The sequence below is a fragment of the Canis aureus genome, chromosome 24, assembly GCF_053574225.1.
Source record: "Canis aureus isolate CA01 chromosome 24, VMU_Caureus_v.1.0, whole genome shotgun sequence".
NCBI classification, from domain to species: Eukaryota; Metazoa; Chordata; class Mammalia; order Carnivora; family Canidae; genus Canis; species Canis aureus.
This window is the reverse complement of record NC_135634.1, coordinates 48,766,657-48,778,145: the sequence shown is the minus strand read 5'-3', so window position 1 is coordinate 48,778,145 and position 11,489 is coordinate 48,766,657. Positions and strand designations below refer to the sequence as shown.

The following is an 11,489-nucleotide window of genomic DNA, read 5'->3' as shown; positions in this document are numbered from 1 at the left end:
CTCATATGGCCAGTGAGGACAATACTCACTCTCCATGCTGCTTTGTACCACTCTAGATCAGAATGCTCAGCACTTGTCTGCCCCTGTGCAGGAGGTGGTCACTGACTATTAGGAGTTATCAAACTTGAAATCATCATGTGATCAAAATTCACACTGGTGGCACATGGAGAAATAGGGAGAATAGAAAGAATTAGGAGAATTCTATTCTATAGGAGAATAGAATTAGAATCCTATTCTAATAGGAGAATAGACATTGCTTTTCATTCATTGCAAGCAACCCTCATATTTGTTATCCAAAAGTCTAAAATCAAATAAAAACTCCATATACTACAAACATGGGGTAGACTAGCTGCCAGGCTACTGTTACGTGGTTGTCATAATGAAAGAGATATAATACAATGTGAAAAAATTAAAGGCAACAAGTGAGAATAATTTGAAGGAGATAATATGATCAAAACATTTTTAAAGAACAGGTTTTAAGCATCAGATCTATAAATGTCAGCAAAAAATTATTTGAGTCTGTTCTGATTCTACATGACAATCAGTTTTAAAGAATCCTCATGTGCCATTATGGTTCAAAATGAACTCTATTGTCCCATTATGCAGTCTATAGTGTCACTTTGGAAACAGTGACATCAACTATGACATAGAAACCCCCCACCTGGTTAGCTAGACCAGTTTTAGGTAGGCAAGATTTTAGCTCTAAAATACATTAAGATGTTGAGAAATACAGGCTTTTTATTGGGGGGGGGGGTTAGGGAGCTAATAGCTTGGATTCTGATTCTGTGGATTGTTGGGAGAGTACAGGAAGGAGCCTTCCTAGAAAAGCATCATCTCTCACCAGACAAGAAAGAATTCTGGGATCCATCCTGGGAGGAGGACAAGCCACACATCCCGGGGTGGCTAGCAGCTCGGTCCTGCACTGGCTGGCTGTTTGGTGGATGCTCCAGTGGCCCAAAGGGAAGAACTGCAGGTGTTTCCCTAAGTGCCCTTGAGAGGAGGTCAAGGTGTATCAGGCAGTTAAATACATTGTCCTCCATCTTTCTAGAATTATTTCCAAAAACTCATGGAGAGGAGGAACTAGGCTCAAGGGCTGGGAGGCCTCTCCCTGCCCTTCCTGTATAGGCCAGGGCATCACTATGAAAAGGGCATCTTTCTTTGCCCCATGCTTCCACCCACCAACCTATGTGCAAAACAACTTTTCTCTTCATCCCTAGCCACCTCCCAAGACCCCTTTTCCAGCAGATTTATTGCATCTTTCTTGGTCACTACAGGATCTGTGTGCCCCAATTGTATGTCCTCCTGGTCACATGATGATGAATGACTGCAGGTCCAAGTTGCAATCGTGCTGCCATATTTTGTTGCACAAGACCCTCTGTGCTCCACTTGGCTGGATTCTATGATGCCCCCTAATGCTAACTCAGTTCTGGCTCAGAGAAGAATCCTAATAAGTCTCTACTTAGGGCACATCTCACTGAACATGCCCCCTCTGGACCTGGTATCTTCTCCTCCAATCCACTTCTCTTCTGTTTGCTGGTTCAGACAAGGCACCACTACCCACTAAGTTGTCCAAACCAGAGATCCTCATCCTAGATCTCTTATTCACTGCATCTGTTTTCAATTTTTGTCTCACCTCCTGGACTGTGGGGTTTGCAAAAGTAAGGACTGATTTTTTTTTTCTCTGTATCTCCAGTACATCTCTACATCTGGCTCCTGTTTTGTGCTCTCTGTGACTGGGAAGTTGAACCAAAGTGAAAATGTTGTCATTTCAGCAATCAAGTTCTGTACTAGAGAGTATGTATCATTCAATTGACTCTGTTCCATTCCACTGACCCTCAGAAGACTCTACCCTGTGTCTCTACCCAGATTTTAAGTTATTTCAAGCCAGGAACTCATTCTCATGCCCCATGAAATCCCTTTGTCACCACTAGCCACACCTACAGCTCTGTGCCCACTGAAGAAAGAAGATGGCAGGGGACGTGGAGCCCTGAGTGGGCTGAGATGGAAGGAGAGAGCTACTGCGGGGAGCGTCATTGTTTATCAAGCCTGAGTCCATGTGGTGCTGGGACACAGGGGCCCCAAAGGTCCACTTTTCACAACTGAAGGCCATGATATGATGTTAACCACCACTACTTGCAAAATGTTAATGGTTTTATACATTTTTTTCAAAATATATCTAATAATTATTTGATTTCTTAGTACCAGGGAATAACGAGAATGGATCATGTCAGAAGACTCACCAGGAATTATCTGGGTCAGTAAATGACTCTTTCACTGTAGGAGGCAGTCCAGAGATCTATTGATCTGCCACTACAGAGGAATTTTTAGAAGAATGGGCTGTGAGAAAGGCCACCCAAGGGAAGAGCCAAGGGGAGAGGCATGGTGGAAGGTACAAATGTGGAAATGCCCCAGGGCCTCAGCTTTATTTCAGGATTCTGTGCTCCAGCTGAGAATCTGTCCCTCCATTCTAGATATCCAAAGCATCTGATAGAAATAAAACACCCTGACTTTCAGGGGACAGCTGAGACCACTGGCTTTGGGGAAAGGGCTGTGAGAATTGGGCTGAGGTCTGAGCTCATCCTGAACAGATCATTCATTTACCCAACAAATATTTATTGACTGGAACATGACTGCTTGGAGACCTTCTTGTTCTTTGAAACTTTCCCATATATTTATTTTGTCACCCTCCCTCTCTTTTTTTCTGGCTCTAAACCCTGGTACAGAACTCTTAAAGAGAAAAGGGACTCTGAGTTTTCAGTGGGCTCAGGAGATGGGAAGACTGCAAGGTGGCAGCTGTGATGTGATGGCCCAGCTCCTGGACCTCAGGGAACGGATCCAGGAGGTGCTCAAGGAAGCTGACAGCCAAGGAGGGAGGAGTGGGCCATATCTTGGAGGCCCCAAATTCAGGTGAAGTAGACTGTTTATTATAACAGAGTTTTATAGTAATAACAGAGTCATGGCCACAAACCACATGTTGCTTCATTTCCTAGCTTTTCCTGTGTCTTTCCTCAGCTGTTCCTGACGGCCCCAGAATGTGGCAGCCTCTCGTGTTTCTTCTGCTTGGCCTCTCTGAGAGCTGATCTCTTTGATTTATTATTCCCTCTCCTCTCTTAGTGTTTAGCAGCAGAACCTACAATGCTGCTCTGGGTTAGAGACCCAGAAGACTGTTCTTCATTAAAGTTTTGCCTTAAAACCCAATGGCCTGTGACTGATGCTCAATGGCTTTGTGACATCTGTTTTGGCTGCTCTGAAGCCTATTGTGTCCCTTCTGTTTTCTTTTCCAACATTCACATAATTGAGGTTATATGATGGTTGACTCCGGATAACAGAGGCCAAAAGTTGGTATTTCCAGACCGTAAGGAGAATGGAGACTCTGGCACTTCCAGGAAGGGCAGGCACATAAGGCAATGCACAGCTGGAACATCTGGCCTTATAAAACTAAAAATAACACCCCATAAAATGCATTTTATTCACTTACTTTGACAACTGAAACACACTTTCCATTACTCACGACTCTAAGCCTCACTGGTACAAAAGTCCCCACTTTAAATGCCTCAGGCTTGACTACACCTTGGTCACATGGACTCATGGCTCTCCATTCTTCTCTTGTTCCCCACGATATAGGAACTCTGACTCCACTCATGGTACACCCTTTCCTTAACAGGCCCTTCTCCCTTCCTTTGTTTATGGCAGTCCTATTTCTCCCCTTACACTCCCTTCCCAAGCCAGGTGCTCTTGTGTAGATGAAGACTCTGCCCTCTTGTCTACCACTTTCTGGCTTTCCTTTTCTTGGTCAGTTATCCAGTTTGAGTCCATGGCTCATGTTCATAGAAAATGTTCCCACGGGATGCTTGTCTCCTTTTGTACTCCAAGACTCATCTCTATTCTGCATGACTTAAACATCCATTGGGTTTGACCAGATGGTCATCATTCTTTCAGGTTCTCAACCCAATGTCATCTCCTTCAGGCACTCAATCTCAGGGCCATATCTTAGACTTGTCCCAAGAATTTATTGACTTCTGAAATCTTAAATTCCTCTACCCCAAGAACTCCCTGACCACAGTTTCCCATCACTACTGCTCTGTCTTATGCTAACACGCTTTTCACCCATGTGAAATGGAGTGAAACCCAGAGCAGTTGATCCTTTGGATTCACCCAATCTACCGGCTCCCCCAGGCCTGATCTCCACTGTGCTGATATCCAGCCCTGATCTTGGGCTGTGACAACATTCATTTTCTTGCCAGACCCTCAGGTGGTTCCTTTAATATCCTTGTCCTTCTATTCCTTTCTTCTAGCAAAGCCCAATTGTAATTTCCCCTTTCTCTATCTGGCATCATGAGGCCTCCAGGATCCAGCAGCATTTCAGAGCTGACCTGGTCAGCCCTCTGGGTGGCCCTCACCAGTCCCTTCTCATATTCTGTAGTAACTAGGCTCCTACAGAGCTTTGCCATCTACCCACACTGTAATCCCACCTCCTTTGCCTCTTCACTTTGAAAAGACCATCCTGACTCAAACTAGAGGCCCTGTTGGAGCCTGAGAATACTCTCAACTGTCTTTCTGCTTCTACAGATCAAGTCTACCTCAGCTTGCAATCTTGTGTCCTTACCTCCTTCTTTCTATGCACAAAGGACGAGGTGGCTCTGGAGACAGTGGCCCTCTGCCTGTGCTCCATATCTGAGTCCCTCAACTCCCTGGAGGTCTGCGTCCCTCAGTCACTCCTTCCTTCTTAGGCTTAGGATCTCAACTACTGACTCTTTATTCTACACATAAATATTCTCAAGACCTTTTCATGAAAAAAAAAAAAAAAATGAACACCTGACTTTCCATCTCACTTGTCAGTAGATATACTTGGAATGTTTTCTTATTCAAATCTTTACATTTCAGTGCTTAATATTCACACGTTGATCCTTCTCTTTGTTCATCCGTTCACCTATCTCTCCACTCGAGCAAATATGTTTTAAGTATCTACTATTTTTGGAATAAGCAGAGATGCATTTATACAATAATGTTCTTTGCAGATTTATTATAGTGAAAATAAACAAACTGGCAAAATGTCCTTAAAGGAAATGGATAAATAGCACAAAAATCTAATTTTCTCTCCTTCTCCCTTTGGTCCTCCCCACTCACACTTTCTCTCTCTCTCTCTCTCTGAAAGAAAATAATAATAATAATAATAATAATAATAATAATAATAATAAATAGAAGAATGATGCATAGCAGGAGGAAGTCACTTAAAATCATAATCTTATGGAGTAAGAATTATTAATGTCTTCATTTTAGAGATGAAGACACTGAGGTCTTGTCTTCACTGTTCACAGTGACAATGGAATTTGCCCCAAGTTGTTCTGAGATGCAAGAGTTGGGCTCCGGTCACTATTCTGTATATCTCATTCTCTGATGTCATATTTGTTCAAAAATATTATATAGAGATATATGTATTTTCTTACTGTTAATTAGAGGTTTTTGTTATGGAGACATTTAAAACTTTCATGTACTCACACTTACTGCTGTGGTCCTTTGTAGTTTGTTTAGTAATTGTAGCTCTTAGAATAAAGGGTTAAAGAAAATGTGGTACATATACACAACAGAATATTTTAAAGTCATAAAAAAGAATAGAATGTTGACATATGTAACAATATCAGTGAAACTTGAGTGCATTATTCTAAGTGAAGTAAGTCAGACAAAGACAAATGCTATTTGATCTCTCTATGTGAGGTCTAAAAAAAAAAAGAAAAAATGGAGCTGATAGGTATAGAGGTCAGATTGGTGGTTGCCAGGGTATACAAACTTCCAGTTATAAAATAAATAAATCCTAGGATGTAGTGCACAGCATGGTGACTACAGTTAATAGTACTGTATTACATATTTGAGAGCTGCTAAGAGATCTTAAAAAGACCTTAAAAGTTCTCATCACAAGAAAAAGAAATTGTAGTCACATATAGTGATGGTCATTACCTAGACTTATTGCAGTGCTTGTTTTGTAAAATATACACAAATTGAATCATTACATTGTTACACTTGAAACAAATATAATGTTATATGTCAGCTATCCCTCAAAAAAAATAATTAATTAATTAAATTTTAGAAAGGAAAATCTGGCTGTCCAAAGATCAGATGTCAAAATTATCATCTATCTCTGTACATGGAAGTCCTTGAGATTGTTATTTTTTTCTAGTCTTTTGGAAATAATATACTAGATAAGGGATGATCAATTCGTTTCAATTAAATGCTAACTCCAGTTCATTGATAGTGGGCCCCTGGGATGCAACATCGAGAGGATTCTGAATTCATGAATTTTTTCAGCTTTCTCCTACATAACTAGCCAAAGGTCCACGCATCATTCACTTAGTTAACAAATAGATATTTAATAAATCTGGTTTGCTCTTCCATTTTTAGTGGCATCTCTCCTCCAGTATACTTTTGTTTTTATTTTTGATGTGAGAGAACTTTTGCATCCATCCTGCTTTATTTAGATTATATTTTCTCTGTAACCCATTCTTTATTTTTATTTTTATCTTTGTAGCAGATAAGGTTTGAGGGGCCACTTTAAAAACCCTCCCTAGCAGCCTGCTCAAAGAGTATTCACTTGTTTACTCATTCAGAGAACAATGAAAACAAGATGACCAGACCTGCCTGGCTCCTCTCCATGCAGAGCTGGACCAGGAATGGAACAGTTGGATGGACTACATTTAATTCTCATTCTTGCTGTGCAAGTGTTATGGGATTCCTGTCTGTAGTAAGGCTGGGCAGACCAGCAACCACCTTTTGGACTCAGAGCAATCACACCTCCACGTGTTATGGATCAAATATGCCTTAAAATCCCATCTGGAGCTGTAAAATAAATGACTGTTGCTTTGCTCTTATAGGTATGGTTTCTAAAATTTCCTTGGTTATTGGAGTAGAAATGGACTCGACACACAAAACTTGCAATAAATGATTAACACACACACACACACACACACACACACACAGTGAGAAAACCAATGCATTACTGACAAACTGATTAACAAAACTAAACTCATAGATGAGTTAGATGTTAGGAATATGTAATAGGGACTTTTGAATAATTGGTTAATGTGTTTGATAATCTAAGCAGAAAGAGCAGACAATGTGCATGAACAAACAAGGAATTGTATCAGAGAGATGGAAACTATAAGAAAGGTGTCATGGAGATGCTGCAGATTAAAACAACAGCACAATGTTAGACATGTCTAAGACATTTCAAAGACAAAGAATCTCTTTGACAGGCTCATCAGGAGATTTGAAACAACTAAGGAAAGAATCAGTGGACTTGAATATCGGTCCATAGAAATTACCCAAATTAACATGCAAAGTGAGAAAAACAGATAATGGGGGGAAAAGAGCACTCAAGATCTCAGGGACAGAATAACATTAAAAAAAAAAAAGTTAAGTATAGCTGGATTCTCAGAAAGAAATGAGATAAAGAGAGAAGTATTTGAAAAGATAATCATCAAGATTTTCCAAAACTAATATAATACTTCAAAACACAACTAGGAGAATCTCAGGGAGTCCCAAGCATGATAATTTTTTGTTTTGTTTTGTTTAATATTTTATTTGTTTTTTTAAACGGTTTTTAAATTATTTTTTATTGGTGTTCAATTTGCCAACATATAGAATAACACCCAGTGCTCATCCCATCAAGATAATTTTTAATTATTTAATTAATACACCTATATACATATCACAATCATACTTCTGAAAAACAAATAAGAAATCTTGGAGGCATTCAGAGAAAAAGGACATAACACACAGAAAAGTAAAGATAGTGATTATAAAAGACTTGTCAGTAAAAACCATGCAAGCCAGAAGCCAGTGTGGTGATGCCCTTAACGTACTAAAAGAAAGAAAAATGTGAACTCAGAGTTCTATATCCAGTGAAAATACTTTTTCAAAAGTAAAGGTGAAATGAGGACTTTTTCAGGAAAGCCAAAGCTTGAAAATTTATTGCCAGCATATTTGCCCGATGCAGAATGCTAAAGAAATTTCTTCAAGCACAAGGCAGGTGATACCCAATAGAAACTTGGATCTACATAAAATAAAAATAAGTTCCAGGAATGGTAAAAAAGGAAGAAAAGAGCCAAGAATGCCTGAAAAACAAGTCCTCAAGGTTGATATATGTTCTTTATAAATCTCACCAAATATCCACCCAAGACAAATAATGTAAAAGAAGTATGGACAGTCCCAAGAATACATTAAGCAGCCATAGGTTTTAAATCTTCTGGCTTTTTCTTGGATTATTTAAGACCACAGAAAATCTGTGTCATGTGTATCAGACTGGACCTGTGTGGATTTTTTTTTTTTTTCTATCAAGAATGTTCTATCTCACCCTCAAAAATGTTTGCCTTTTGTTTAAGAGATGACTCTTTAGTGTTCAGACTCGGGGCCATAATAATTGTCTCTCCTTTGCAGTCAGGTATTATCATGATCAGAAGGACCTTGTTTTCATTTTCACCTGAGAACACTGAGGCCCCTCGGATGTAAAGAAGCGTGGACTTGCGCGGCTAGAGATGTCCAAACTTGGTTTTGAATAACTTGCCTAAGGTCTTTAATCTTCCTTGTCTTAGTTACTACTACTGACTGTACAAGCATGCTGAGTGGCATGCTTCATACGTTTTTTTAAATTTATTTATTTATTTATGTATGTATGTATTTATTTATTTATTTATTTATTTAGGGAGCGGTAGGGCAGAGAGAAGCAGAGAATCCCAAGCAGACTCCCTGCTGAACATGACCAGGGCTTGATCCCAAGAACCTGAGATCATGACCTGAGCTGAAATCAAGAGTCAACCACTTAACCAACTGAGCCATCTAGGTGCCCCTATTTCAAACATTTCTTTGTTTGTTTGTTTGTTTTAACAACATGGATGGATCTCATATCTCTTATTCTTTAAAAAAAAAAAACATTTTGTTTAAATTCAATTTAGTTAACATTTACCGTATTATTAGTTTTAGGGGTAGAGTTCTGTGATTCAGCAGTTGCACATAACACCCAGTGCTCATCACATCCTGTGCCCTCCTTAATGCCCATCACCCAGTTATCCCTTCCACCCACTCTCCCCCCTTCCAGCGACCCTCAGTTTGTTTCTTATACTTAAGCGTGTTTTATGGTTTGCCTCCCTCTTGTTTCTATCTTATTTTATTTTCCCTTCCTTTCCCCCATGTTCATCTATTTTGTTTCTTAAATTCCACATAGGAGTGAAACCAGGACAGTTGGGATAGTCGTAGAAGGTACTCACTCAACAAAGAGCGTTATGATCAAAATGATGATGATAAAACATATTTTATCACTGTGTGATATCTCATTATCAGCAGTGCAACCGAGCAAGCCACTTAACCCCTCTCACCTTCTGGACATAGCCATTGCTTGCGGCAGGTTGTGAGGTTAAACGAGTTAATAGTTGTTATATGCTTAGAACAGTACTTGACATAGTAAGGGACTCCTGTAGTTCCTGTTATTTCAAGAATATAAATTTGAGAGGCAGTCTGAATCAGACATGCTATGGGCTAGAGATCTGCAAATGGGAAATACATGTGTGCAAATATGTTCCTGGCTTAAAAACAATAGACAATCTTTGGAAAATTCCTTTCATAGCTCTAATATCTTTTAAACTATTCTCAGTAAGGTACATTTTATGATAAACCATATAACTCATACTTTAAAGTGTGACAAAGAATTTTGGACTGAGAATTGTTTGCCTTTAAAGACCAAAGGAATAGGATATGACTGGAAGATCAGAATGATGTGAGCATCAGAGCATATTCTCTCTTTTTTAAAAATTATTTATTTTTGTTTATTTTTATTGGAGTTCGATTTGCCAACATGTAGTGTAACACCCAGTGCTCATCCCATCAAATGCCCCCCTCAGTGCCCGTCACCCAGTCACCCCAACCCCCTGCCCACCTCCCCTTCCACTACCCCTTGTTCATTTTCCAGCGTTAGGAGTGTCTCATTTTCTGTCTCCCTCTCTGATATTTCCCACTCATTTTCTCTCCTTTTCCCTTTAATCCCTTTCACTATTTTTTTATATTCCCCAAATGAATGAAACCATATAACAATTATCTTTCTTGGATTGACTTACTTCACTCAGCATAATACCCGCCAGTTCCATCCACGTCAAAGCAAATGGTGGGTATTTGTCATTTCTAATGGCTGAGGAATATTCCATTGTATACATAGGCCACATCTTCTTCATCCATTCATCTTCTGATGGACACTGAGGCTCCTTCCACAGTTTGGCTATTGTGGACATTGCTGCTATAAACATTGGAGTGCAGGTGTCCTGGCGTTTCACTGCAATCTATCTTTGGGGTAAATCCCCAGTAGTGCAGTGGCTGGATGGTAGGGCAGGTCTATTTTTAACTCTTTGAGGAGCCTCCACACAGTTTTCCAGATTGGTTGTACCAGTTCACATTCCCACCAACAGCGCATTCCCACCACATCTTCTCCAACATCTGTTGTTTCCTGTCTTGTTAATTTTCACCATTCTCACTGGGGTAAGGTGGAATCTCATTGTGGTTTTGATTTGTATTGCCCTGATGGCAAGTGATGTACCTTGCAAGAAGTTGCTGTGGTCAAGTTCAAAAAGGGTGTTGCCTGTGTTCTCCTCTAGGATTTTGATGGATTCTTGTCTCACATTTAGATCTTTCATCCATTTTGAGTTTATCTTTGTGTATGGTCTTTCCTGCTTTGTTGAATATTAGTTGACCATAGAGTTGAAGGCCCATTTCTGGGTTCCCTATTCTGTTTCACTGATCTATGTGTCTGTTTTTGTGCCAGTACCACACTGTCTTGATGATCACAGCTTTGTAATACAACTTGAAATCAAGCATTGTGATGTCCCTGGCTCTGGCTTTCTTTTTCAGTATTCCCCTGGCTATTTGGGGTCTTTTCTGATTCAACATGAATCTTAAGATGATTTGTTCCAGCTCTCTGAAGAAAGTCCATGGTATTTTGATAGGGATTGCATTTACATGTTCAATGAAATCCCTATTCTCTCTCTCTCTCTCTCTTTTTAAAATATTTTATTTATTTATTCATGAGAGACACAGAGAGAGAAAGGCAGTGACATAGGTAGAGAGAGAAGCAGGCTCCATGCAGGGAGCCCGATGTGGGACTCGATCCTGGGATTCCAGGATCACATCCTGGGCCAAAGGCAGGCACTCAACCTCTGAGCCATACAGATGTCCCAGAGAATATTCTCTTAAATAAAAACAAGAATAAGTGAATACATAATATAATGTTTAGCTAAATGAAAATAAATTACTAATGTAATTAAACAAGCCAGAAAGAAAGAAGAAAGAAAGAAAGAAAGAAAGAAAGAAAGAAAGAAAGAAAGATGAAGGAGGAAGGGAGGGAGGAAGGAAGGATAGGGGAGAAAACAAAAGAAAAAGAAGTGATATTTAGAGAGAAATGATACTTTGGTCTGTCATTCACTTTTCTGTGTTCCTGTCCTAAAATAAACTAAAAA

General features: G+C 39.7%; 1 long non-coding RNA gene across 3 annotated transcripts; it reads left to right on the top strand.

The window, feature by feature from the left end:
• The first annotated feature begins 629 nt into the window (after positions 1–629).
• On the top strand, positions 630–6,847 carry LOC144296280 (uncharacterized). 3 transcript variants are annotated; one of them, XR_013363453.1, is made up of 4 exons: positions 630–684; positions 1,694–1,794; positions 2,724–2,907; positions 6,603–6,847. It is a non-coding gene; the product is annotated as an uncharacterized LOC144296280 (long non-coding RNA). The 3 variants fall into 3 exon arrangements; XR_013363451.1 differs by lacking the exon at positions 630–684 and adding an exon at positions 691–973; XR_013363452.1 differs by lacking the exon at positions 630–684 and adding an exon at positions 691–973 and having other exon boundaries at positions 1,694–2,389.
• Positions 6,848–11,489: the final 4,642 nt, after the last annotated feature.